A 22,127-nucleotide genomic window follows, 5' to 3' on the forward strand; every position below is an offset into this window, starting at 1 on the left:
TGGTCAATGTTATCAGAAATCTGGGAAGGCCAGGGAGAGACTGAGGGCGTTAGGGCTTTTCCTTCTCTTGTTTCTCTCCTTTTAGAAACAATCCACCACTTAAGAGACTGTCCCTGAGCATTTGCTGGCTGTCCTTCTACCTGCAGCCCAGACCCTTTGCCTACAATGCAGGTCTTCTTAAATATTGAATAAGGCTGCTTCCATCAGCTGCCGCGGCCAGGGCTGAGGGAATGTGGATATTGACAAAGTCTTAATGAGATTAATCGGGTTAAAAAGAGCAGGCTGCAGAGCTGGTTTTATAAAAGACCTTCACTTTTTTCCCTGTCACAAAAATCTCTGGTGCCTCAACACCTTCCCTGTCCACCCCCCACCCCTTCTAGGGCTTGGGATTTTTTTTTTTTTTTCTGCTGCTGCTTTTGCTGTTCAGTGAACCGTTAGGTGAGTTAGAGCAGCCTGGGGAGTGCGTCAGGTTTTGAACAAGAGCAGGGAGCATTAGATGGACACTGTCAGCCTTCATTTATCCAGCAAATACTTACTGAGCACCTACTGTGTGCCCGATGCTGTGGGATACAGTACCCTGAGCACAGAGTGGTAACTAAAACAGTCAAACATTCCTATTCTGTTGGAGCTGGTGTTCCAGTGGGGAGATAGACAACCACAAAATAAATAAGTAATTTATGTATAAATAAACTTAAAAAAAAAAAAGAAACAAAAAGGCTTCCTGGGTGGCTCGGTCGATTAAGCATCTGATTCTTGGTTTTGACTCAGGTCATGCTCTCATGGTTCATGGGTTCAGGCCCCACATCAGGCTCTGCGCTGGCAGTGCGAAGTCTGCTTGGGATTCTCTCTCCTTCTCTCTCTCTCTCTCTCTCTCTCTCTCTGCCCCTCCTGAGCTCTCTCTCTCTCAAAATAAATATATGAACTTAAAAAAAAACAAAATTAGAAAGTAATATAGTAAGATAGTGTGTCATATGATACTAAGTGCTGGAAATACGAAACAGACAAGGAGGAAGTAGGATTCTGGCGTGGGGGTGCACTTTTAAATAAGATGATCAGAAAAGGCCTCTCTGAGAAGGTGATGTCTGAAGAAAAGACCCGTAGAAGGTGAAGCAATGGGCAGAGGGTGGAAAGGATTAACAGGATCCCTTCTAGAATGTTGAGCGCTGAGATTTCATTATCATCACCTTGATCATCAACATAAAAATGGTACTAATGTTTATTGAGCGTCCCTCCTATGCTACGCCTGTTCCAAACAAAGACTATGTACATATTGACCTATTAAATCCCCAAGAAAATCCAGTGAGGTCAAGGTTATTGATGTCCCCATTTTCCAGATGAGAAAACTGAGGCACGGGGAGATTTTTTTTTTTTTTTTTTTTAGTAACTCGCTAAAGTCACACAGCAGCGGAGCTGGGATTTAAACCCAGGTGGATTGCCAACTGTCCCTAGCTCGTGTCTCCAGATTTTCAGGAGAAAATCACCATGATTCACTGCAGAACAAAACCTCTCCCTGGTTGGGGTCACACTGCCCTCCCCGCTTCCAGGAAGTAGGTGCTGTGAAGAGGGTGGGGCACAGGGGGCTCGGCCAATAGCGAGGCTCTCTGTTGTCAGTTTAGAGTCTGTCAAATCGCCCCAAGTCCTCCCCTGGATGTGAATCCCACACGGCCGCTAGGGAGGCCTCTACAAAACCGATCAGATCAGGTCACCTGCCTGTGAAAACAGAACTTCCCTCAGAACTGCTCTCAGAATAAAGACAAGTGGCCACACCACGGCCCTGCAGGTACCACTGACTTCATCTCACACTGGGCTCCCCTCAACCTTGTGCTCCGACCACGCTGGCTTTCTTTCAGATCCTTGAATGCCACCTCGGGGCCTTTCCACGTGCTGTTCTCACGCCACAACTGTTCTGTTCTCTTTTCTTCACTCAGTTAACTCCTACTCACCCTTCAGCTGCTCTCACGGCAAATGTCACTACCTCAAGGAAGCCCTCCCAGCTTAGGTCAGATTTCTCTGTGAGAATCTCTCATAAATGTGTTCTCCCCTCTTTGGAATCCCTTGTCTCGGGTTTTAATGATATATAATTAAATTTTTTATGATAAGCATTTTAATATAATTTTATATAATAAACATAAAAACATATATGTTATATCTATATATAATAGTATATATATTATCTATATATAATAATATATCTATATTATATATAGATAATATAACTCCATATGCATGATTACTGATTCATGTCTACCTCCTCAAGAGAAAGAACCAAATCAAAACTGTTTTCTACTCTATTCTAGCACTGAGTACAGTGCCTGGCAAATGCTTTCCAGTGTTTGGTTATGAGACCAAATAGAAGGTAAGGGTTCCTCCCAACCAATAGGCCTCAGAAATTCACCTTCTATCCAACCTGTTTTTCACACTGGCAGGTGTCTCTCATTCTCTCTCCCTCAATTTGTTTTATTTTGCATAACAAAATAGTTCAGGTAAATTCTTCCTAAACTTTTCAACCACCAAGGCAACTCCAAATGGTATCTCTCCCTTTTCCTGTTCTTCGACAAAAAGTATTTGCAGTAGGTAAGTTTTGCTGAAGTCACAAAACTTTGTCTGTTTGGTTTGTTAATTATTTTCTAACTATGTATCAGCAGCAGAAAAAACATTTAATTGATTATTTGATATAATAAACATTTTTAGACAATTTTATATAATAAACATATAAAACCATATATAATTTTATATAATAAACCTTGACTCTAGAAGTAACTTAAAAAAAAAAAAAGTTCCAGGGGTGCGGGGATGGCTCAGTTGGTTGAGCGTCTGACTTCGGCTCGGGTCATGATCTCGCGGTTCGTGAGTTCGAGCCCCGCGTCGGGCTCTGTGCTGACAGCTGGGAGCCTGGAGCCTGCTTCGGATCCTGTGTCTCCCTCTCTCTCTGCCCCTCCCCTGCTCGCACTCTGTCTCTCTCTCAAAAACAAATAAACATTTTTTTAAAGTTCCATGTAATAATAAGCAGGGGACGTCTATGCAGTGGAGCATGTATATGAATTACCTGATAGAATCCTCACAGCGTCCCTGTGAGGGAGGCGCATTATTCCCGTCTCACAGGTGGGTAAACTGAGGCCAGAGAGGCCGAATAACTTGCCCGAGGTCACAGGCTGCCGAGTAGCACAGACCGAATTGCAAGGAATTCTGGAGGCAACGGCTGTGCTCCTAATCACTGAATACTGCCCCCTGCTGATCAGTGTCACCCCCCCCCGCCCCCCCCATCCTTCAGCAGAAGGACCTTCCTCCAAGCCAGGAGGATCTGAAGACTAGAGAATCCACGTCTGCAGAGCTTCACATCAAAGAAAGAAATTCCAAGCTGCTCGAACTTCACAACTCCAAACAATAAGTGGTGATTGGTTATTATCTTATTTTGCAGAGCAGAAGAACGAGGCCCTGGGAGGCTCACTTCCTGGCTATGAAAATTCAGTATTCGACTTTGGTGTCCAAAAGATCAGGGTTGGAATCCCTGAATCTACTCTTGACGGGCAGCATGAATTTGGGGAACTGAGAACTCTCTGTCCCCTGTAGCCTCGGAGTTCTGGTCTGCAAAATGGGCATGGTAACAATGCCTCCTTCGCAAGCCCTCTGAGGGTTACGGGCGATCACTTATGTAAGGGCAGATCGCAAGGTCGAGCCCCCCGTGACTGCTCTGTGACTTGGTGGACGAGGCTCCAATTCATTCGCTTCCCGTATGACCATGCAGCCCTGGGCTACAACCACTATGTGGCATAGCTGGGATTCGAACCTAGCTGGGTACTCTTAGCTCACGGGTCTTTTTAGCAAGAGGATGACGGAATGTTAAGCGCAGGTGGGGAGCCTCCCCAGGGCATCAGAGACCACCCTGCAGTACAGACCTGAGGCCACCCTGCAGTCAACAAGAAATGACAGCCTTGTGGTGCCCCATTGGGATGAAGGGTTCCATCCCAGACTTGCTGCCATGACGACCAGAGGGAGAATGTCCCAGAGCTGAAGGCTACTCGGTCCCAGGGCCTTGGAGTCTTCCGGGGACCTCTCCAGCCACTTGAAGACTCCCACTACCGGTTTCTAGGGTGTTTTAGCCTCTGAGCGTGCTCAGGACCAACATGAGCCTTTCTGCTGCCACCAGTCTGTTTCCAGAGGCCACGTCAGTGTTCGAGTAGAAACCCCAGTCCTGGGGAATGCACAGAGGCGGCTCGTGTGGCTGACGCTAGAAGGGATCAGGGTCTCTCCACATAGAGGGGGAAATAACTGTTCCACAGGGCAGACACTGTCTTGGCCTCAGCCAGGAAACCACGCCCCAAAACACACACACACACACACACACACACACACACACACACACACACACTGACACAGATCCAGCAGAACATGGAAAGGATATAAACATCTACTTATGCAACTCCCCTCGCAGGGTGCCATTTTAAAAAGTTTTATTACACAGGGGCACCTGGGTGGCATAGTCAGTTAAGCGTCCCGCTTCGGCTCAGGTCATGATATCACAGTTCGTGAGCTCGAGCCCCGTATCAGGCTCTGTGCTGACGGCTCGGAGCCTGAAGCCTGCTTCAGATCCTGTGTCTCCCTCTCTGTCTGCCCCACCCATGCTCACACTCTGTCTCTCTCTCTCTCACATTAAAAAGTTTTATTACACAAAGCGATGACATATTATCATCTACTTCACTTTCAATAACCTTATAAAATGAATACCATCATTCTCCCCATTTTACAGAAGAAACTGAGGTTCAGAGAGGCAAAGTCACTTTGCCAAAGGGCACACAGCCATTGGTGGGTATCACGGTTTGATTCAGACCCAGATCTGCCTGCCTCCAAACCCCACCAACTTGACCACTGTCTCGCTCTCCATACCCACGGGCACTATGAGTGGGTGCTCAGTGTTTGTTGAGCAAACAATCAAAAGCTAAACAGTGAAGCATCTCCCTACACCTCCGAAATGACTATTAAATCTCTATTAAAATAAGTCTCTGTGTCCTGAATCCCAGATGGTTAGTGCAGGAAAGTCCCAGAAATATTCCAGGTTAACTGGAATTAACATACGTTAAGAGAATGGGTAAGATGTGGGGTATTTATGCTTTGGCGCATGTAACAATTAGAAGCAAAGGATTAGATGCACGTTTTGCAACATGGAAGGATCTTAAAAACACAGTGCTAAGTGAAAAAAAAAGTGGGCAACAATGAAATTTATAGAACCATAACATTTATATAAGTTAAAAATGCATATTTTGGGGCACCTGGGTGACTCAGTAAGTTAAGCGTCTGACTTCAGCTCAGGTCATGATCTCACAGCTCGTGGGTTCGAGCCCTGTGTCCGGCTCTGTGCTGACGGCAGGGAGCCTGGAGCCTGCTTCAAGTTCTGTGTCTCCCTGTCTCTCTCTGCCCCTCCCCTGCTCATGCTCCCTTTCTCTCAAAAACAAATAAACATTAAAAAAAAATTAATGCATATTTTGAAGGTGCACATACAAACAAAAGAGAAGTCCATTAAATGGAATAGAAGGGCTGCCTGTGATGGGGGGGGGGCGATGGCATATGAGGACGAAGAGAATAAGTAATGAAAAATTGAGACAGAAACCTTTAGGGATCAACAGTGGTCATGTGCTAGGAAATGAGAGAGAAAAAGAACTCCATTCTCAGCGCCTGGGCTACAACAAAAATTCCATGCTAATCTACAAAGCAGATGAGTTCTCTGTGGAAAACTGAGAGGCTACAAATGAGGCCAGCTCTCCTCTCACTATAATCAGAAGCAAAGCCCCCTCCCGGTCACCAGCACGTGAGCACTATTTATTTTTCCCTGGGGATTGCTCTCCAAAGAGGCACGTGCTGTCCGGAAGTGGACATGCGTCCAGACCCCTCTGCAGGTAAGACACCAATAGTACGTAGGCCCGCCCGAGCCAGATAAACCCTCCCCAGGGAAACAAACAAATCTAAAGAAACAGCAGCAGGTCTCTTTCTGAGAGGCACAGGAGGCCTGTCATCGGTCTGAATGTTCCCTCCAGGGCTGAATCGTCTTGTTTTTGGCTTCTGGGACAAGCCAGTGCTGATGACTCCCTCTGGCCAGGGCCGGCCAGCCCTGGTGAACAACAGGACACCTGATGATCAGATGCCAGGAGCTCTCGTCTTCCTTCCTACCCAGCAGCCCTTCCCACAAGCCCCCCCCCCCCCGCCCCGCCCCTCAGACCTTTGGGAGAAGTACTTGGCCAGACATCCCTGCCCGACACGGCAGCAGCAGCCACTTTCGGGGGCTGTATCACCTTTGCCAAGTCCCAATATGTTGCTTAGCCCTGGCAGATTAATCGAGCCACTGCTCGTGGAAGAAAAAAAAAAAAAATTCTGAGCTGCTGCCTTTTCCTCTGGAGAGAGAGGGGTGGTGCATTTTAGCAAGCATGGAATGAGCACTGGCGATCTCCCTGAAAGGCCCCCCTCACTTAGCACAGGCTGTCAGTCTTGCTTCTTAATCCACTGGCCCCTGGTGGCAGCCAAGGCCCCTCTCCTCATCCCCAGAATCTCAGTGGCTGCACCAACGCCAAGAACAGGTCCTGTGTCCCCAGGAGTGGGCCCTGGCTCCTCCCTCAACCCACACGTGATCCGTCAGTAAGACCTGTCTGTGCTACTGCAAAATAAACATACTAGAATCTGACCACCTCCTTCCCTGCCACCACGTGGTCTGCGGCCCTGTCACTGGTCCCCGCCCTGGTCTCCTGTCTTCCACCGCTGCCTCCTGCAGTCCTTTCTCCACTAAGAAACCAAAGCAATCATTACCAAGGTTATAAATTAGATCATGGCACTTTCCTGATTAGAATCCTCCCCCCAGAGAAAATCAAATCCAGACTCCTTGCCTACACGGGCAGGTCCTGCATGACCCGGCCCCCCGGCCCCCCGGCCCCCCGGCCCCCCGGCCCCCGGCCCACCTCGTCCCCTCACTTTCCACCACAGTTGTCTCTGCCTCTGCACTTCTGTTCCCCTGGCCTGAATTGTTCTGGCTCCTTCTGGAAACTCAACTTTCAATCCAAACGTTACCATCTCTAGAAGTTTCCCCTGGCCATCCTTTTTTTAGAACAAAATTAACTTTCTTCCCCCTACCCACCACTTGTCGTTCTGTACCTTGTCATACTGTTTCCTGAAATCATCTTGTTGATGTATTTATTGGCTTTGTCCCCCAACTAGACCGTAAGCTCTAGCAGGGCAGAGAATTATGTCTCGCTCACTGCTGAATCCTCAGGGCCTACAGCACTGCCTGGCACATGGTAGTTGGGACTGAATTGGTAGAAACCAGCGGTTCTCAAAGTGGGGTTCCTGGAGCAGCAGCGACCACGTCGTTGGGAATGATGTGAATTCTTGGCCCCAGTAGAATCAGAAACTGCCTTAATAGTCCTTCAGGGGATTCTGACATAGGCTCAAGAGGGAGAGCATCTGGCACAGGACCATCTACAATCTCTCACTGGATCCCCTCTTGTGGCAAATGAGCAAATAACTGGCTGGCTGGTCAGTCTTGCCGGGGGAAGGGGAGGGGAGGGAGGAGGGAGCCAGCCCCCTGCCCTTGACTGACCATTGGCTCTGCAGACCCAGGTCACCTTCATGCCCCAGAGCCACGCAGTGAATGTCAACGCTGGGGAGGGCTACAGAAACCACGGTGTCCCTCCCCCCCCCCCCCCCCGAGCAGGAGAGCAGGTGACTGCCCCTCCCGTGGCCCCTCCCCCCCTGAAAGCCACGTCTCTGGTCTTGGAGAGTTCTACGAGATTCCAAGCATTTGACATAGAGGTAAAAGGACCTACTTGTCCTGGTTTGCCCGAGCCTCTTCCAGTTTGAACACACAGAGAGTCTGGCATGCCCAGAATCCTCTCTGTCCCAGGCAAACTCGATGGCTGGTCACCCTACCTGGGGCCTTGGGGACTCACAAATGCTTTCCCTTCCCAAGCCACTCGATATATCTGCACAGATGGGATGGGGCAGGGCAGGAATGAGGAGAGGAAGAGAGCAAGAGGGTGGGGAGAAGAGGGAGAGAGACAGGCAGGGAGACCGGAGAGATGGGACAAGGAAAGAGGATTTTAAAAGGGTGGAACAGATGGGCGAGGGGACAGGGGCGGTGAAAAGGGGAGAGAAATCTAGAGAGAGAGGCACTTGGGGACACGGCGACGCTACAGTGACGGAGGAAAAAGCCAACAGGTAGAGGGGGCTGGGGACAAGGGGCAGGTGGAGGGACAGAATGCACCACACAGATGCTTCATTGGCAGCATGTCGCGTGGAAGGCCTCCCGATAAACTTGGAGAAATCATTTCTCCTCTCAGCAGCCCCGGCATGCCGCCCCGCCATCGATGGCTGGCACCAGAACCCGCTTACATAATCTGTTCTCTACTGAAAGCTGCTTCCATTCACAAGTCGCTGCCTGTCACTGTGTAGGTGCATTAAAGAGGGGAAAAAAAGGAAAGAAAGGAAGAAAAAAAAAAAAAAGAAAGAAATAGGCAACTGAATGAACTCACTCAGATTATATTGAGAGACGAGGAGACTCTCCCCCTCTGCTCTCCAAATAAACCCTCCACATCATGCTGCCGGATGGTTTTCCTCTCGTTGATTAATAGCAGAGGGGTGGGCAAAACCCCAGCTTCCGGGGGCATATGTCATCGTGCTCCCTAACCGGATTACTGAGCCGGGGGCTGACACGGCTCCATTACAATGAGATTTAAGCATGCGTTATGTCATTAAAACTAATGACAGCAAGACAATTACTTCGAGGAAACCACGGTGCCATCGCATACGGCAGCCTGGTGCCTTGGTGCAGCTGCATCCCCCACACTTCCCTGGCCCAAACGGAAGGCCAGTTGGGCTAAGAACCAACTCTGTTCTCTCAAACCCCAAAGGCCTGGCCAGGCTAGCAGGCTGGCTGGTCGCTGCTACCTTGCCACTAAGCCATCTGATATCCTAAGCCCCCCTGGGTCCTTCCTGCCTGAGAAAGAACTGCCCCCACTGGGGTGCTCAGAGGTTAGCAGGGAATGGGGTCAACACGGCGAGATCAGGCTCGTGCTTCTGTGGGCAACAGGGATTCAGTGGCAGAAAGGACATGGTGGGTGCTGGGGAGGCAAGAGGCCTGAATAGCACCCTGTTCAGCCCCTTGGGGGATGGAGGAGGCCTTGGGAGAAAGCCTGAGGCTTGCAACACCCCAGAACTGTTGTAACTCCCACCTGTAATGGTGTCGCGCATTTCAAAACCACCCCTTTATCTATAGCAGGTGGAGGCTTGTGCAAACACACGTCTCAAGGCCCTGCCCTCGGAGTTTCTGATGGAGCGGGTCCAAGGTGCCCCCCGGGAATCTCCCTTGGATTCTCTTGGGCATCAAGAGCTTGCTAACCCCGGCAGAAGGTGAATCCAGCAACATTTGCCTTTCCTGCCTTTTGCCCCCTTCTTTTACCCGCAGGCTTAGTATGTGCAGGCTCCACTCCCCACCCCAAAAAAGCTCCCCCCTCACTTTTTGGAAGGGATATTTCCAACTCATCTTCAGTAAAGTATACATGACGAAGAAGGCTGGATGTGTTATCCCATCCCAGGCATCTGCTTTTTGTCTAAGAGCAAAGGCCTGAGACAAAAAAGAAAAAAAAAAACCCAGAAACTTAAATGATGGAATTTCGGATGTCATTTAGCTGAGTGGAAACACCCCAAAAAGGGTGACTAAGGAAGCCCTCTCTCTGTACCACCCCCTACCAAGTTTACATTTTGTAGGCAGCCACTTACTTAATCTAAGTCCCAAAAGACATTGTGTCTTTGTTACCATTTTATTTCCAATACCCACCATGGTGCCAGGCATACTGTAAGCACTCAATAAATGGACAGCACTAGAGTAAGTGTCGATGATACTCCGTCAGGAGGAGACAGAGAGGCCCGTCCTTTGCCTGTAGCCGATCTGAGATGAAAGCCAAAGTCTAAACTCTGCACCAATGACTCATCATAATCAGCACACACTAAGTGCCTACTGTATGCGGACCTCTGGCTTGGACCGTGGGCCAAAGATACCTCCTCAAATTGATCTGTCCCCTAGTCATCCAACTAAGGTTTCATTCATTTATTCATGCATGCATGCCTCTGTGCAAGTCACTGCTGAACAGCTGCTGTATGCTAACCTTGACTTTAAACGCTGAGATGCTGCACAGCCTTGGCCCTTAGGGATTTGGCCTGTGGCGCCTCCGGAGCCCTATGCAGGAGCACCATGGCAGGGAAGCAAGGGGAAGCTCAGTTCTCCTAGGAAAGATTCACGGGCTCTGAGCTGGTGAGTTGGAATGATTCAGCAAAAACCTCCCGAGGATTTGAAGAAACAAAAGACAGAGTAGTCAGTATGTGTGTTCTCCTCCCAGACCCCCTCCTCCGGGGCCCGACCACCACACTCACAGGGCCTGTTTCCTCAGGGCTTCACAGGCTTTAAGGAAAGGAGGTCATTATGCCCATTTCACAGATGAAGAAACTGAGGTCCCGGGAGCCACCGGAAACTGCACAAAAACCACACAGGGAATAAGCGGGACTGGAAGCATCCTGTTTCCAAGCCCTGTCTTCATTCCCCCAGGGCCCCAGAGCTGCACAACTGGCCCACAGGATTCACCTTCCTCTATCTCACCCCCATCCTGTTTCAGTCAGAGGTGACTTCACCACCATCACCCCTGTTGCTAACGTATGTTGCCTACTTACTTACTCCTCCCAGGCTCAGTACTAAGTACTTTGCAAGCATTAACTTTCCACAGTTTTACATTTCCTTAAGTATCCTCACTTTACAAGTGGAAAACTGAGCCTCGGGGAAGGGTAGTGACCCCACTAGAAGGATCAAAACCCAAGGGATCTATTTTCAGAGCCCACACTCTTAGCCACCATGCTGTACAACCGTAACATACCTAACTGGGGAAACCGAGGCTCAGAGAGGTTAAGGGTCTTGCCCGAAGTCACACAGCAAGGAAGCACTGGGAGTCAGAATTCGAACTCAGGTCGTGGCTCCTCCCAGAGTCCCACCCTGCAGCCCCTCAGACAGCTAGTTAAGGAGGCAGAGCGGGGTGGGGAACAGGAAGGAGAGGGGCCTATTTCTGTGGTGCTTCCTTCACAGTCCCAGCACAGCAGGGCTCTCCATCCTGGGTGGCAGCTGAATCATTTAAGCTCGTTGGCTCCAGCCTACCACGACTGGGTCCTGGATTTATTTTTATCCCAGGTTACAGCCACAGCACTTAACAGAAATCTACCACGCTGTTTGTTTCTCATTGCCTTCACATCAACTCCTGATTCGTCTGCATTTATGACCAGCTCCCCACTCAAAGGGAATAAAGAGCAGAAGACAGGACCATATGTCATTGCGGTTTTTATTAGAAAGTCACAAACTCTCTATGACCAGCAATGGCGGGGAGGGGGGCGGTAAATAAAGAGTAAATACCACATCTTACACGTAAACGCCCAGAGCAGGCAACCTGTCAAGAACTCACAGCCTCGGACAGGTAGCCAGGATGTATATGAGCGGTATACCTTTCCAGGCAGAGCAAGCTGGGGAGAGTGGAACTGCAGAATCTCTAGCTGCTGCCTCTCTCCCCCCAGCGAGAAAGGCAATGTCTGCGTTTGTCTCCATAGCTCTGCTTCCCAATCACCCGCACAGGCTAGTGCCTAGAGAGGCACCACACAGCGTCCTCCCTCCACATCCGACCGGGCGAGGTGAGCAGGGGCTGCCAGAGCTGGGAGCAAAGGGATGAGGTCTTGTCTTCATGATGGTCGATTTCTATGTTGCTCTGCCGTGATTTCCTGTGTGGTCCTAGACAAGCCACTTTCCCTCTCTGGGCCCCCTTGAAGGGGTTAGACTAGATCAGAGATTCCAAACCTGAGGTGCTCAGGCGGGCATTAGGGAGGCTCCACGGATCCCCGGGTGTTGTGTGTTTGTGGGAATCTGCATCTTTTTTGAGTGGAGGCTCTCAAAGGGGTCCTGGCTGCCACCCCTGGAATAAGTCTCTACAGAGCCTTCAAATGTTGCAGTATCTGTACGTCTACATATCTGAGGCCACAAATAAAGCAGACTCCTCTCCAGCTGAGCACAAGATTCTAGGAACCTAGTGAAGTTCTCACAAGAGACCCCCAACCCGGCTCACCCCAAACAGGACCTCCTTGACACATGTGATAAATTCCCAAACACAGCACAAACCCTTCCTAGAAGCCAGCCTGCACATACACTCCTAATACACAGCCACAGAGCTGGAAGGAGCTGGAAGGAGCTCTGGAGTCACCTAGACCAGGTGCCTCATTGCACATACAGGGAAACTGAGGCCCAGAAAGGGGAGGCAGGGCTGGGGCTGGAACCCAGGTCTCCTGGTCCAAGTCCAAGCCTCTTTCCAGAAGCTTCTGTCTCCCTTTCCCTGGTGCACCACAATGCACCATTTCAAATGTGATGGGGGAGGAGGGAGGGCAGCCTTTTGGATGTTAGCCACCCCCAAGGAAATAAGGCTGAGAAGCAGCAAGGAGATGTTTTCAAAGCACCCACATGTTAAAAAACCCAGTCCCAGCTACCTCAGCTGGGCTAGCATCCATGTTCTGCCTGGCTGAACCGGTTGTTAAAACACTGAAACACTCCTGTACTAGATGGTGATGTTGCACTGAGGCCCCTGTGGCTCCCCTGATACTCTCCCAGTTCCCCCCAAACCTCTCCATAATCCAGCAATTAAAGTGTTAACACTCAGCACACTAGGGAACCCCCACTCCAGGGCCCCAGCCATTGCCCGGTTTGCCCAGCGATTGCCGAAGTTCAATATTTTAAATTTCACCCGTGGCCAGACCTTGCGGCTCCTCATCTGAACCAAATTTCTTCACGTCAGTCATCACACTTGAGGCTTCCTGGGGAGGAAGCTAAGGCAACTTCCTCCTCAGAAGCGTGGGATTTGGCGGACCGAGTCTTTGACACTAACCACTGAACGGCCACCCCCGCTGCCTCATACGCTCTACCTGAGCAGGCACAGGTCCCAGGATTCTGGCGTCCCCACTTGGCTCTGGGGCTGGAGATAATCACTGAGTGGGCCCTGCCTCCATTTCAGGCTTGCCAGTCTCCGGGGCTGATGTTTTATTCCTCCCACCACCGAGAACAAGAACCTACAGAGAAATCCTTGGGGGTACAGAAGACTGAAGTGGCCCCTGGGATAATAGTGAAGATGCTAAAAATAAGGACATTCACTTCCAGAAAGGTAGATGTAATCAAAGCAGAAAGCAAAGAGAAATCTCCTTTTGATGGGCCACAGATCAGCAGCAAAGGCATTTTAAAATTAAATGTGAGTTTCTGGATTCAGTTACAAGAAACCTCAACTTCCCACTCACTAACAGGTTGGCGCAGGCTTATCCCATCAGGATCTCAGATAAAGAAACTAGATCGGGGTTTGGTCTGCTCTGGAACAGATCTGAAGCCGGAAACTGGAGTCTTTCCCCAGAACCTGAACAAACCCTCTTCCCTTCTTTGCCTACTCTGAGACAAGCTCAGGATGGAGTCCCCCGGGCTGGTGCCAGGACGCACCCCCCACACAATCACTTACAGGTTACACCACCTGTGAAAATAAAACATCGTCTGCTCAGCAGGCTGCTGGCTGCCCTCCTCTGGCCTGCCTGACCGCTCAATTCCAAGCAAAATGTAGTCCTTTCATGGCTCCCAGATCGCCCATCTCAGGAAGCTTAGAACAGCCAAGCTTGCAAAAATCACTACAGTTGAATTATTCAGCTGTACCTGGAAGATGGTAGCTTCTGGGCTCTGTCCTGCACAAGCCTCACCTCGTGTGCCTAGGTGACCCTCAGCAAGGGTTAACCTTTCAGCCTCAGGTGAGCCTTTCCCCTCCAGGGCCAAGGCGCCCACCCACTGGATCAGAACACTCAGAGACCCTCCATACAGGCTAGCCATCCCATGAAGGGTTAATCCACCCAGAGACCTGCTGGCTGCTTTCAATAGCTTCTGCTGCAAGGGAGAGGGTAAAAATTGGGCAGAAGCCACAATTTTGATCGCATTGCCTAAAACAGGAGCGCATTTTACCCCCTCCCTGGGCACCGAGCCAAAATCTCATTTAGCTTTGGGGTGCCGCTTAGGTGATCAAACACTGCAGAATGTGGGCAAATAAATGTGGTCATTTCTCAACACTCCTCCCCCCCCCCACCCTCTATCCCACCAGCTCATGTACACTCCTCATCCCCACTGGGATCCCAATACCCCCTAGCCCGTTTACACAATTGAGAAGAATAGCACTTACCGTCACACCAGAGGATTGCAGAGGGAATGGGTGAGCCAAATTCTTGCCAACTCCTCCCTTCCCTGCCGGGTGGGAAGATGCTAACTCCCGATGACTTGATTTGAAAGCTCAGCGGAGGTGCCTGAAAGAAAATTGTTCATTTGATTCCCCTACTCTTCCCAAAAGAAAATCAAAGCACCAACACACACACACACACACACACACACACACACACACACACACACCCCAACGACCCCTAAATCATGCAGGACCAAGACGAAAAGAAATACCACTGCCAGAAGAAGAGAAAACTCAGACCAGTCAGCGGACAAGGCAAAGACAGTGGCTCCCTCAGACTGCCCTCCACATGGATGAAGGTTTTTCGCTCCGAGCCCTCTCCCCCCCCACCCCTCTTCCTCTCTATTTCCCTTTCTCTCTGTCGTCCGCGTCCGCGTAGGCAACTCCGGGCTGCTGGCAGTAGACGAATCAATTGCTTCTCCAGTGCCTGAATCAGTGGCAGCTGCCACCACTGCTGCAAAACCCTGTGTGAGCGAGGGAGGGGGCAGAAGCTTCCCGGCGCAGGGGGAACCGAGCCGCCCTCCCACCCGTGATTTATGTGTGAGGTGCCTGGAGAAAGAAAGGTGGGAAGCCAGGAGGAGAGGTTGGGCGCACCAGAGATCCCCGCTGGTCGAACCGGCAATCAGGAGATTGGCGATCAGCACCGCGGACAGCGCTAAGATGCGGCGGGCGGCGGAGGGATGGGCGGGAAGCGAACCCTCAGGCGGCGAAGTTAAGTTATTGGATGGTTAGAGCAGAGAAGGGGGAGTAGTGGGAGGCGGGAGGACGGGACTTCTCGACATCATCACCACACACGCCCCCAGACCTTCACTGCTCCTCTCTGCCGGAAAGAGTTTGACCCCAGTGTGGGAGCCTCCACGTGGTTTTTACCCCCGAAAACTCAGCCCAGGTGACCTGTCCTCACCCACATTACTTCGGATTTCTGACCTGCATCTTGAATGCCTCAGAATTCAGAGCATGAAAGGCTTAGCAAACGTACATTTCTAAGGGGATTAGTTGGAAACGCATTTGACAGATTTCTGGGAACCAGTTCTAGCCCCCATACAACCCTGGGAAAGTCACTTAATGTCTCTAAGTTCCAACTGTAAAATGAGGATATGACTACCCAATTTTCCTAAACATAAAAAGCAACACGAAGAACATCAAAGTTGTGGGCTGCTAGGATCCCATAATCCATAAACTGTCCTACAATTCAAATGTCTTGACAGAGGGAGAAAGGATGTGCCCAGGATGTGCCAAGCCTCACCTTTCAGCATGTGGTGTGAGCGGGATGAACTTGGGAGATTATAGGAGGTCTAAATCGTGCAACTGAGCCTCCCCCAAAGACCCATCCACAACAGATCTGAAGTGAAATCCAGAAACAAGAAAATAAAATCATTAGAAGGAGAAACACAGGGGCACCTGGGTGGCTCAGTCGGTTGAGTTTCCGACTCTTGATTTCAACTCGGATCATGACCTCGAGCCCCACATCAGGCTCTGCACTGACAGCTCAGAGCCTACTTGGGATTCTTTCTCTCTCTGCATCTTCCCTGCTCTCTCTCTCAAAATAAATAAACACACAAAAAATTATATTAAAAAGGAGAAATATACAGAGAAAAATTTATTCCCATAGCTTCCAGTGTTCCAGATCTCAAGGGCCCTATTCCTGCTTACTACGGGAAAAGGAAAGGCTATCTCAAGCAGACCAAGATCTGTTTAGAACAGCGAAGTGAAGAAGAACCCTCTCTACTGGGGACCCTTCTAAAGTGTCCCACTCAGATGGCCCAGACTGAACTACCACATTTGTCACTTAATTCTCCCCTTGAAAAGTAAGGCTTAAAATGTCAGAGTTTTAGAGATCATTTAGAGCTTCACTTTATAGATGATCATGATCATAATGATCACAATGATGGTGATGATGATGATGGTGGTGGTGGTGACCTTGATGGTGATGATGATGATGGTGGTGATAATGATGATGGTGGTGATGATTATAGTGGCAGCGGTAGCAACGGTAGCTATCATTTATTAAGAACGGACGATGCACCAGTCATTCTGCTACATAGTTTACATGTATCATCTCCTTCAATCCTCACGATGACCCCTTTGAGGGTATTATTACTCCCATTTTAAAGATGAAGAAACTGAGCCTCAAGAAATTAAGTCCCTTGCTGGGGCGCCTGGGTGGCGCAGTCGGTTAAGCGTCGACTTCAGCCAGGTCACGATCTCGCGGTCCGTGAGTTCGAGCCCCGCGTCAGGCTCTGGGCTGATGGCTCAGAGCCTGGAGCCTGCTTCTGATTCTGTGTCTCCCTCTCTCTCTGCCCCTCCCCGCTCATGCTCTGTCTCTCTCTGTCCCCCCCCCCAAAAAAAAAGAAAAAAAAAAAAGAAATTAAGTCCCTTGCATAAGGTTACACAGTAAGTGGCAGACACAGAATCCAAACCCAGGGTTGTATGATTCCAAAGCCCATGCTGCAAAATGACTCTCTCACAGTCAAGTTCAAATACATTCTATGGTTTTTTGGCAGGATCTCACTGAATCTTTGCTGGGAAGACCCGATGACACAAGTTCAATCCCCTCACTTTACACATGGGGAAAGTGAGGACCAGGGAGAGGCAGGGAGTTGCTCAGACACAAAGAGCTAGGAAGTTGCGGAGATGGGTCTGGAACTTGGGCCTTTCAGGTACCAGGGCCTATGTTCCAGCACCTAGGACAGCGCCCGGCACATAGTAGGCCCTCAATAAACATCTGAAGAGTGATCCAAAAAGATGGGGATTAAAGTCACACAGGACACTGGTGGTAGAATCAGGACCCAATATTTCCCAGGTCTTTTGGCTCCTGGTTCCAAGGAATAGTCTACCCTACCTCACAGCTTCCTTGGGGATTAGGTACATATTCTGAAGGGTCTGTCTCTAATTCAGATCTCCCTGAGGAAATGAAAATAGCTACCACCTGCTAAATTCTTAGACACCTACTGTGCACTATACTAAGCACTTTACACTTTACACTCCAGCTTACACAAGTGCGTGAGGTGAGTGCTATTTATTTATTATCCATTTTAAGATGAAAAGACTGAGGCTCAAGCAGGTGGAATGAAACCCCAAAGCTCACAGTTAGACAGTGGCAGAGGCAGGGTTGCAATCCTAGGTCTGTCTGACTTCAAGGCCTGTGTTTGTGCCACCCTGTTAGTTTTTTTTCCTCAAACTGGGCCCCCTGGAGGCCCCTGATGGAGTGAAAAGGAGGCCTGAGTTGCCCCCCACATACATCCTGGTTTCAACTAGAGCAGCTGTGCTTTTAAGTATTTTGCATACTGGGCACCTGCCCAAGCCTTCACTGAAACACAGGGCTTTGCAGCAAATTTTAAAAACGATAATATGGTTGAAACCAGAGCTCTGCACCTTTCCTGATGACCACGCCATCTAGGAACTAGCCCCACCTTCTCTGGGGATTTTGCCCCAGCCTCCGCGCTGCGCTGGTCACCATCTCTAAACACTTATTCTGTTCTGGGAGCTCCTGGAGAGCTCTTAGTTCAAAGAACCAGCTGCTGCTGTAAGTTCCGACAGATCTGCAGCAGGGAGGTACCTCGAAACCAGACAGCTCAAGGCTCAGCCCAGCCAGGCTCTGATCCTCTCACGAATGGAGCACTGCCATGCGATTTCTCAGGGTCCCAGATTCAGCAAGCTGTCCCGTCCTGTCCTTGCTCTGCTGGGGCCAGAGGCAGCCCACCAAGCCTCTCAGTCACCCCCAGGGGGGGATGGGCAACGATGGTCATGGTGACAACTATAACCACAAAAGCTACCCACTATGTTTTGGGAGATTCATGGGCACCACCCAGGTTGTTCATGCTCACGACAAGCCTAGGGGTTAGGGTGGTTATAGTTTTATTTCCATTTGACAAGTGAGAACACTAAGATTTGGATGCCTAAAGCAACTAGCTTGAGGCCACTTCCTTCAGAAGTGGAATTGGGATTTGAACAGAGGCCCTTGGAGTTTATAACTATTATGCTACATGGCATCCCTAATTATAATGATCTCTCCCATTTATTTTTGGTGTTTATTATTCACCCAGCGACATGCTTTATCACTCCAACACTATCCATCACTTAGTACAGTGAAGTTTTACCCATCTTAGAGATGAGGAAATTAGACACAGAGAGGTCAGGTGACCTGCCCAAGGTAACACAGCTAGGAAGAGAGGGAGGCTCAGGGTGTGAATCTAAGTACTTTCAGGCCCCAGTGTGATGTACTGTCTCCCAGCAAGACGGGTACTGAGCGGGCGGGCAACCAATGCTCCCATTTTACTTGGCAAGTGGGGGCAGAATAACGGCCCCCAAAGATGTCCACGTCCTAATCCTCAGAAGTGGTGAGTATGTTGCCTTATGAGGCAAACGAGACTCTACAGGTATGATTAAGTTAAGGATCTTGAGATGGAGAGATTATCCCGGGTCATCTGGGTGGATACAATGTGATCACAAGAATCCTCATAAGGTAAAAAGGGAGGAGGAGGGTGGGGGTGATATTGGAGTGTAGGATTGAGAGAGAGAGGGAGAGAGAGAGAGAGAGGTGAAGGTGGTATAATCCTGGCCTTGACGTTGGAGGAAGGGGCCACAAGCCAAGGAATGAGGACAGCCTCTACAAGCTGGAAAAGGCAAGGAAACAGATCCACGCCCCGTCCTGCCCCACCCGAGCCTCCAAAAAGAGCACAGCCCTTCCCACACGTTGATTTCAGGACTTCTGACATCCGGAGCTATAAGATAATAAATCTGTGTTGTTTTAAGCCACTTGGTTTGTTGCCACCTTTACAGCAGCCACAGGGAACCAATACGGCCTGTCTGCCAGAGGGACCTACGATGAGAAGTCCACAGCAAGCAGCCGTAGGAATCACGACTGGGCCAGAGGACCCAGTGCTTCACTCATAACACAGCCGTTCTAAACAATACGGTGTGCGCGCATGTATGTGTGTGTGTCTGCGTGTGCACACGCATCTGCACACACGTGCACACGGATGGAGGCCCTACAACAGAAAGGACTCGCCCTCAGGGCGCCAGCCCGACCGCCAGGCTCTGTCGCCGGATGGCACTACCGGGGCACGCGGCGCTTTATTCACTCCCTCCTTCTCTTTGTGAGCCCCTGGGGAAATGCCATCACCAGGAACACAAAAGGGAAGAAATGTCACAGGGCAGCTTTCCAGGAGCACAACTCACCACCAGGGATCAGTCAAAGACAAAACCAGTGAATGGAACAGAGAGACAGGAGCAAGAAAAAGCGAGAGAGAGAATTGCTGGGTCCCTGAGACCAGCCTATGTTCCCCGACAGACCCCTTCCCACCGAGAAAAGAGGCAAGTCTTGGGGAAGTGCATTAGCCCCCTTAGGAGAAAATAGGGTAATTACGGAGACGATACTGCAGGACTTGGCCAGGCAAGCTTTTATGACAAGTCAACAAGTATTATTTATTAATCAGTCAGTTCGGTGTTACCAGCAAGGTACCGCGAGGGGTGAAAGAAGACTGGGCTTGCCTTCCGGCGCTCTGAGCTTGATTCTTGGCTCTCCCACTCACCGGCTGTGTGACCTTGGGCACGTCGGCTGCACGCTCTGTGCCTCAGTTTCCTCAACGGTAAGATGGAACTATAATACCTTCCTCACCCACTTACCAGCATGGGCAGGACGTTTCGTTGAGCTAATGGACACAAACGAGTGTCTCTTTCTTGCTCAACGAGTCTAGTTAAGCATCCAGCCCGGAATTACCATAGATGCTGGAGAAAGGGCATTGGCAGAGACAGAATGATCGAACGGTTACAAGGGTAAGGCTGCCTAGCTTCCAGGCTGGCTCCACTACATACACACTGTGGCCTGGAGGAAGTTGCTAAACCTCTCTGTGCCTCAGTGTCCCCATCTGTAAAGTGGGGGATCATAACTGTACCTCCTCACATGGTTGTCATTGGGATCCCATGAGAAAATATATGTAGAAGCACTTAGAATGGTGCCTGGGATATGGGAAGCCCTATGTGTATCATTTTTATTTATTACTTTCATTATTGGGATGATTATTATTGACGAGATGCATTTTCCAAAGGGTGATACACGTCGGACTGAAATGCAAAAGATGATGTTAGGTGATATGAGGATACGTATTTTTTTTAAGGTTTGTACGTTACATACGTTTTTTATTTTTTTTAAGTCTACTTATTTTATATTTTGAGAGAGAGAGCAGGGGAGGGGCAGAGAGAGAGGGAGAGAGAGAGAATCTCAAGCAGGCTCCATGCTGTCAGCATACAGCCCAATGCGGGGTTTGAACTCATGAACCATAAGATCATGGCCTGAGCATGGGGCGCCTGGGTGGCTCAGTCGGTTAAGTGTCCGACTTTGGCTCAGGTCATGATCTCACAGTGTGTGAATTTGAGCCCCACGGGGGGAGCCTGCTTTGGATCCTCTGCCCCCCTCTCTCTGCCCCTCCCCTGCTCATTCTCTCTCTCTCTTTCTCTCTCTCTCTCTCAAAATAAATAAACTTAAAAAAAAAAAAAGAGTTGGACGCTTAACCGACTGAGCCACCCAGGTGCCCTGTTACATATGTATTTTAAGGTGCATTAGAAAAATATTATATTTCCATTTCCAGTAGCAACATAATGTTTTCTGGTAAACAAATGTACTTAAGTTGATATAGCACAGGGCAAAGCTAAGTTGGCTTTTCTCTTTTCTTTCCAGCACGTTGATGGCATTATCTGCCCTGAAATCAGCCCTCTAGGTGTGCTGGGTTCACCTGCCTCCCCTCCCCTTAGTGACTGCATCTCTCAGGGGGCAGCTGTAGTTATTCCAATAAATCCAGAAGCAAAGTCTTATGCCAAGAAAATAAGGGAAGAATTTACTATCCTCCCTTTCCCAGGTCCCCTCCAGAATCTGCTTCTGGTCTATAAAGAAGAAATAACTAACAGTTGCTGAAGGGCGACCGTATGTGTGTCCCTCACCTGAGCTCCTGCAATACAGCTAACCCTCTCCCCGGGTCCAGCCCACGTAACCGGCCCTCCCATCACACTGGATATTCCGAGAACCGGCTCAGTCTTGTGCATCTCTGAGCTCTCGGGGCCCAGAACCGACTTGATGTCTGATCAATGCTGAATAAGTAAATCACCAGAACTACTGATGCCTATTTCTCTCACCTTACTGTAATCTCGGGCAGGGGGAATGTGACCAGCCGAAACCGCGTGCGTAGTTATAAACGGACTATGTCAGCGGTTCACGGGATCCCGCAAGGAGTCCCGTGTCTTCGAAACGAACAACTTTACGAAGACCTGGGCCAGGTCATCATCCCAGATGATCAGCTCCAGAGTTGCTGGCCACAGGGAGAGAGCTGAGCACGCTGGGAGAGGCTGGGAAACCTGCCTGGGTAAGATTTGAGCTGGTCGCATTTGGGCAAGTGGGGAAAGGAGTAGAGAGAGGAAAAGCTGCTTGAGAAAAAAGCTGGGGCATCCGGACATCCGTCAAGGCATTAAGGATGGAGGAGGCTAACGTTTGATGGGAGAATCTACATTTCCAAACGTAGCTTTAAAAGCTGTGACGAAAAAGGAATGAGTCCAGAAGGAGGGGGTGGTAGGCACGTGACTGGAGGAGGCGAGGTCAGGAGACGCAGAGCTATTTCCTGTTAGGTCTTTCAAAGCACTCCTCCAGGAAGACCCTCCGGCTTTTCCCTGCAATGAACAAAGCAGATTCCTCAATTCGGTTGCCCTTCTGTCAACATCTCCTGATCATCGGCTAGTGGTGGGAGGGAGCAGAGTGAGAGCTGGCCCCTCATTTAGTGGCTGAGCTACTCACCAAGCTCCTAGCAGAATGGTTGAAAGGGAGTC

The 22,127-nt window shown here is 49.8% G+C and overlaps 1 protein-coding gene across 4 annotated transcripts in view; it reads right to left on the minus strand.

Moving 5' to 3' along the window:
- Positions 1-22,127, minus strand: part of RPH3A (rabphilin 3A) — a 275,493-nt gene that overhangs the window by 87,180 nt on the left and 166,186 nt on the right. For 2 of the 4 annotated variants that reach the window (XM_030335991.1, XM_030335987.1), the window contains exons 1-2: positions 14,525-14,731; positions 14,256-14,376 (exon numbers count right to left, since the gene is read on the minus strand). The gene's annotated coding sequence lies outside the window, so the exon portion shown is untranslated. Of the gene's footprint in view, positions 1-14,255; positions 14,377-14,524; positions 14,732-14,906; positions 14,982-22,127 lie in introns of those variants that run through there. The other 2 variants (XM_030335988.1, XM_030335989.1) reach the window with 2 other exon arrangements.

Source organism: Lynx canadensis, chromosome D3, assembly GCF_007474595.2.
Source record: "Lynx canadensis isolate LIC74 chromosome D3, mLynCan4.pri.v2, whole genome shotgun sequence".
NCBI lineage: Eukaryota > Metazoa > Chordata > Mammalia > Carnivora > Felidae > Lynx > Lynx canadensis.